The sequence below is a fragment of the Panthera tigris genome, chromosome X (genome assembly GCF_018350195.1).
Source record: "Panthera tigris isolate Pti1 chromosome X, P.tigris_Pti1_mat1.1, whole genome shotgun sequence".
Taxonomy (NCBI): Eukaryota; Metazoa; Chordata; class Mammalia; order Carnivora; family Felidae; genus Panthera; species Panthera tigris.
The window spans coordinates 14,325,014-14,331,229 of record NC_056677.1 but is presented as its reverse complement, the minus strand read 5'-3'; the positions used below and the strand labels follow the sequence as shown (position 1 = coordinate 14,331,229).

Sequence of the window (6,216 nt, the reverse complement as noted above, 5' to 3'; positions counted from 1 at the left end):
GGCCTATGATCCCTCTCCTATCTCTAGCCAAGTTCTGACTTCCAAATATGAATATGAAGTTTGAAAACAATAAAAGATAAAAAGGGAAGTTTTGTGATGCTAAGCATAACTGGCATCTGACTGCTGAGCTTCTCCGTCCTGATCATAAGTGAGCAAGAACACTGTGCCCTTTCTGCCTGCACTAGTTGCTCCCTGGAACAAGGACAAGAATGAACAAGGGAAGTTCTCTTCTGGTTGTCATTTTAAGCATTTGTTTCCTTCTCATTTTCTTTTTTCCCCTCTTTGCCATGGTTTGTGATACGCGCTTCGTTTATTCAGCCAAGGGGATAACATTCTCCCACTGGAGAAGAAAAACAATAGCCCCAGAAGCAGAAGCCACACGTTGCAAAGAACTCAAAGTCACTTTTCCTGGGGAAAAAGCTTTATCTTAGAATGGATTTGGCCTTCTAAAACATGGATACAAATAAGGAGGGGGAGTGTAAATACAACCCCCCAAATCTCTATAAAGCTATTTAAACTGCAGAGTGGTGAAGCAAGATCTTAAATTCTTTCAGAAAATGAAAGATCTTTTTGAACTATTTTTTACTGTCCTACATGTCACTTCAAAGGAAGATTTGGCATGATCTTTAGAGACTTTGTTCTGTCCAAGGAAGGGTGTAAGGATGTTGGAAAGTATTTGAACCAAGTAACTCATCCAGTCTCCCAGCTTTCCCCTGCATTTCCTCAGGACTATTGTAAGGAATGAGCAATGAATGGTTGCAAATCTTCTTGTAAAGCATAAAGGGCAGAAGAAATGTTCCTTAATAATTTACTCCAGAAGTGGTATGAGAGTTGAGCTGTCTGGAGCCAGGCTTCTCTCTGATCTTACAGAGAGTGAGCAGGTTTGCCCAGAAAAGGTCTCTACTTTCAGGAAAGGTCCCTAGGGAAAGTCCACTGAAAGTGGCAGTGATGTTGAGTGTAGCAATGACCATTTGGAATCGGCGCCAGGTGAACCCCCATTGCAATCTCAAGGAGCCCTTGGAGCATTGACCTGTGCAGCTTTTTAGAGCACACACGCGAATCATTTGTGATACCCATAGCATGAAGAATTGTTAAACTCTCCCTAGACCCAAGTCCTTACTAAATTCCTTAATATTCTACTCTTCTTTCTCCCTCTGCAGTCGCCCAGTATGGCACTTACTTTGTGGTGCTCTGTTGTAAATAAGGCCATTAGTTCCCTGCTATGCACACTGGGGTGCTCACTACATTTTATTGTGGAATCTCTGTGTTTTAGGAGATCAGAAACAAATGTTAATGACTCCATTATCTCTGACATTAAGCAACAAGCAGAAATTGTGTAAAGCATGCATTTTTTTTCCACAGTGAGATTTTCTTAGTTTGGTTTCCTGTAGAAGTCGACCTGAGACAAGGATTCAAGTGCAAATGATTGAATTGGAAAGGGAAGGAAACACTGGAGAGAAATGAGAAGGGCAAGGGAAGGAGCCATTATAGTGTGCTATTTGACCTTAAGCCTGCTGGGCATCACTGGGAAGGGTGTAGAAAATGTGCCTCAAAGTTCTGCCACCTGAGGGTGAGAAAGCTGAAGCATTTATATAGCAAATCCACTGAGTTCTGGGTTGAAGACTGTTAGGTTAATTTCCCAGCACTTTCAACTTGCTACCCTGGTGGCAAAATAGGCTTTAAAATGCTGGTGGGTTAGGGGTATGAGTGGTTGCTACAAAGATGCTATTGGATATCCAGAATACCATTCAGATAATTTTCAACAAGCTCTGGTACCTCTACCACCAAAGAATTGTTTTTTTCTGGTAATGAGTGGAAGGCGGGTTTCATTTACTTGAGTTTAATAAATAAGAACAATACTTTTTTCACCTTGCAAGCTTATGAGAAACAAGTCAATTAATATCTGAACGTATAACAGAAATAGAAGATGGCAGTTGAAATGATTTGACAGTTTGCAACTGGATAGGAAAATGAGTCAAAGAAAAGCAGTAAACTGTAAAAACTATTGCAGTCATTTCCCATTTTATTGAGTTTTAGAGTGGTTTTGCTTCTGAACCCCAAAATGTGACTTAGTTTATGTTGTATTTTCCAGTGACTTAGTTTATGTCATATTTTCTGATTAATCAGAAAGCCTTCTTGGAATCTGACATGATTAAGTTTTTGCTATTGTTTTTTTTTTTGTTGTTGTTCTAAGAGAGAGACAATGCCTGCACATGCATGTGTGAGCAGGGGAGGGGCAGAGGGACAGAGAGAGAATCTTAAGCTCCACGCTTAGTGCAGAGCCTGACTTAGGGGTCGATCCCACAACTCTGGGATCATGACCTGAGCTGAAATCAAGAGTCAGATGCTCAACTGACTGAGCCACCCAGGCACACATTGCTTTTAAAAAAAAATAATAATGTTTATTTATTTTTGAGAGAGAGAGAGAGAGAGAGAGCGCGCAAGCATGAGAGGGACAGAGAGAGAGGGAGACACAGAATCCAAAACAGGCTCCAGGCTCTGAGCTGTCAGCACAGAGCCTGACGTGGGGCTCGAGCCCATGAACCATGGGATCGTGACCTGAGCCCAAGTCTGACGCTTAACCAACTGAGCCACCCAGGCACCCCCCCCCCCATTGCTATTTTTAATATGTATATTTTTGGCCCACCTGATTGGTAACTTTTTGAAAGAAGTTAACTAAAATCTTCAATAATGGTGAATATCTTATAAAAATGTTGCTTTATATATTTTGAAACTATGTTATTAATGCATAGAGGTTCAAAATTGTTAAAGCTACTTGATAGATTGTTCTTGTTATCATCAAGTAAGGTCCTGCTTTATTACTACTAAGTCTTTCCCCTTTAAATTTTTCTTTGCTTATATTAATCTTGCTAGATAGATTTTTTGTTATTTGGTATATTTTTTCCTGTTCCTTTTATTTTAGCTTTAGTATGTCCACTGTGTTTTAGGTGTGCCTTTTGTAAAAAGCCTATCTCTGGCTTTTGTTTTCACCCACTCAATATAAACAGACTTACTTATCTATTAAAGATAGTGGTTAAAGACATAGATTACTGATATATTTGGGTTTAATTTTTGCTTTCTTGTTCCTGTTTATTTAAGTTTTTTTTTCTTCTTCTGGTTTGGAAGTTATGCATCTTATTTCTTTATCATTTATTTTATGCTCTTAGTTTCCATTGCCTTAAAAGGCATGGAACATAGCTTTTATGTTGTTGATGAGAGATATTTACTGCAGGGTTAATTATCTTTCTTTTGCTTGGAATACAGTAAAAGCATGATATTTATTTTGTGGAATAACATTCACTGCATATTGAAGGATGCTGCTGTGTACCTAATGACCTATAGTGTATATGTTGCTTTACTTTCTGCTCAAAGAGAATGTAGAGGCAAGCTAGTGAAATCTTCCCAAACTTTCTCTAATGTTTTTATCCACAGAACTCAGCTGACCTGCCCTCTTCTTCCCCTTTGTCTTTTCTTGTGATTTTCCTCCAGTTGCCTTTGAAAAGGAGCCTTACATAGTATGACAGAAAGTTGCAAGAGGTAGCATGAAGGGAAGTTCAGTATATCAAGTTATGAGACTTCAGCTACCCAATTCTATGAAGTTAATAGTTTTTAAAGAGAACCTTTTTTTCTCTTTATCCATTTGTGTGGCTGCTTTGTCCTGTGCCACATACACCTTTAGCTGACTTTTGAAATTCTGCTATTTTGGGGGTCATAATTTTGACTGATAGGCCTATAATTAGTAAGTCCTCATTAAGTACTCTGTCCTGAGTATTTCTGTGGGGTGGAATAGAATGTTCTTAGCAGCTGCCAGGGTGATAACAGCCTTGCAAATTGGCATGACTCCAAAAGTAACCGAAGAACTTTATAAAGATGAAAATTAAACAGAAAAACATAGCAGTAGCTATAGCAAGGGAGAAAATAGTATGAAGGTCCGTGGTCACCAAAACTAAGGAGTCCTTTTCCTTGTTTTATCCATAATGTTGAAAAGTTGATACTCTTAGTTTTTGTCCCACCCATATGAAGTCGTGCCTCTCTCTCCTGGTTCTTTGTCCTCCTGCCTCTTAGCTACAGGTGTTTCTCAAGTGTTAATCTGGAGTCCTCTTCTCTCTTCCCTGATCCTCCCCCACACAGAGCATTCCATCCCAGTGGCTTCACATGTAAGCTTTTTGTTGATGACTCCCAAATCCACACCTCTGGCTTCTACCCAAACTCCAGCCCCACATTTTTAATTGCCTGTTGAACATATACCCCCAGAAGTCTTCCTTAAGCCTTGATTCAATACCCCTAAAGCCATACTCTTTCCTTAAAATCAATGTCCATACTTTATGACTCAGTATTTCTGCTCCTATATATGTAGCTAAAAGAAATGTGTGCACAGTGCACCAAAAGACCTGTACAAGAATGTTCAAAGAGCATGACACATCATGATCAAGTAGGCCTTCACCCAGGAATGCAAAGTTGGGTTAAAATTTAAAAATCAAGCAGTTTAATTCATCACATTAACAGAATAAGGGGGGGGGGGGATCATGCAATTATTGAACAGATGAAGAAAAATCATTTGACAGTATTAAACATTCTTTCATGATAAAAATTTTTAGCAAAATAGAAGAAAAGAATATTACTTTTTTCTTTTAAACTTTAAATCCAATATAATTAACATACAGTGTTCTATTAGTTTCAGGTATACAATATAGTGATTTAACAATTCTTTTTTCTTTTTGACACTTGATACATTTTTATTGAACCTTTTAGTTTACAACCTGAGGTAAAAGGAAAATCAGTTCCCCATAACCAATATTTTATGCAGCTGTAGTAAAATATTTCACACTTTAGGGAATTATGATGGATTGCATATCTTAAAAGTTGGGGATAGAGTAAACAATATTTGACTTCTTGAATTTTCCAGTTGACTCTTCCCTTACAATAGTAACCAGCTCAAATTAGTTATATAAGTTTCTTCAGGGCCATGTTTTATTGTTGCTGATGTCTTTATACCTGAAGCATTGTTATTTCAATGAATATCCAGTAATTCCACTTTAAGAATGAGTTTTGCATTTGGTGGAATTTTGGCATCAGGCTGTCCTTTGTTTCCATAAGCCCATTCTGGCTCAATCTCTAGTCGAGCCTTTTCTCCTTTACTCATGGTCAAGAGAACTTCATCCCATCCTCTGATAACTTTGCCTGTTCCAACCTTAAAACTTAAAGGCTTGGCATTTTTCTTCTTCTTTGAACTTGTTTGAATATTAATATCATAAACAGTCCTATCCTATAGTGTTCCTGTATACTAACAGTGAACAACCTGTCTCTTTTGGGGAAAGTTGGTTTTATCTCCATTTTTAAGAACAGAATTTATTTTGGTGGACCCTCATTCAGAGTCTCTTCAGGCTTGGTTTCTTTGGGTTTGTCTTCATTAAACTTCACATTTTTCACCTGCTCAGATATTTATACTTTCAGTACCCTTGAAGCTCATTCAAAAAGATGATTATAGGCTGAAACCAAATGGTCCCTGTTAGCTGTTTTGGCCACATTTTTAATGTTTACTAATAACTTATGTTCTGAAAGAAAGAAATCTGAACTGTGGTCCTGTAGAAACTTGATAATGTCCTTCTTGGGTAGCTGCCCATTGCACAGCTACTCTATGGTCCAGTGCTGCTGTGGAACAGTCACTGCCATCTTCCCCTGCTTGTGATTAGAAAATTCTATACATTACCCAGTGCTCATCATGATACGTGTACTCTTAATCCCTTCACCTGTTTCATCCATTCCCCCACCCATTTTCCCTCTGATTACTGCCAGGTTGTTCTCTGTATTTCAGAGTGATTTTTATTTGTCTCTTTTCTCTTCGTTCATTTTTTAAATTCCATATATAAGTGAATTTATATATTTGTCTTTCTCTGATCGACTTATTTCACTTAGCATTATACTCTAGATCCATCCGTGTTGTTGTAAATGGCAATATTTCATCTTTATGGTTTAGTACTATTCCATTGTGTGCATATATATATATATATAAAATGTGTGTATATATATGTATATGTGTGTGTGTATATATATGTGTATATATATATATATATCATGCATATTCCATTGCATGCATGCATACCCACACACACACACACACACACCCACACCCACACCCCATGTCTTCTTATCCTTTCATCTGATGGACACTTGGGTTGCTTCCATAATTTGGCTATTGTAAATAATGCTGTAATG

The 6,216-nt window shown here is 37.9% G+C and overlaps 1 pseudogene; it reads right to left on the bottom strand.

Annotated features, from left to right (window-relative positions):
* Positions 1-5,011: 5,011 nt before the first annotated feature.
* Positions 5,012-5,673, bottom strand: LOC102958992 (annotated as a pseudogene).
* Between the last annotated feature and the right edge of the window lie 543 nt (positions 5,674-6,216).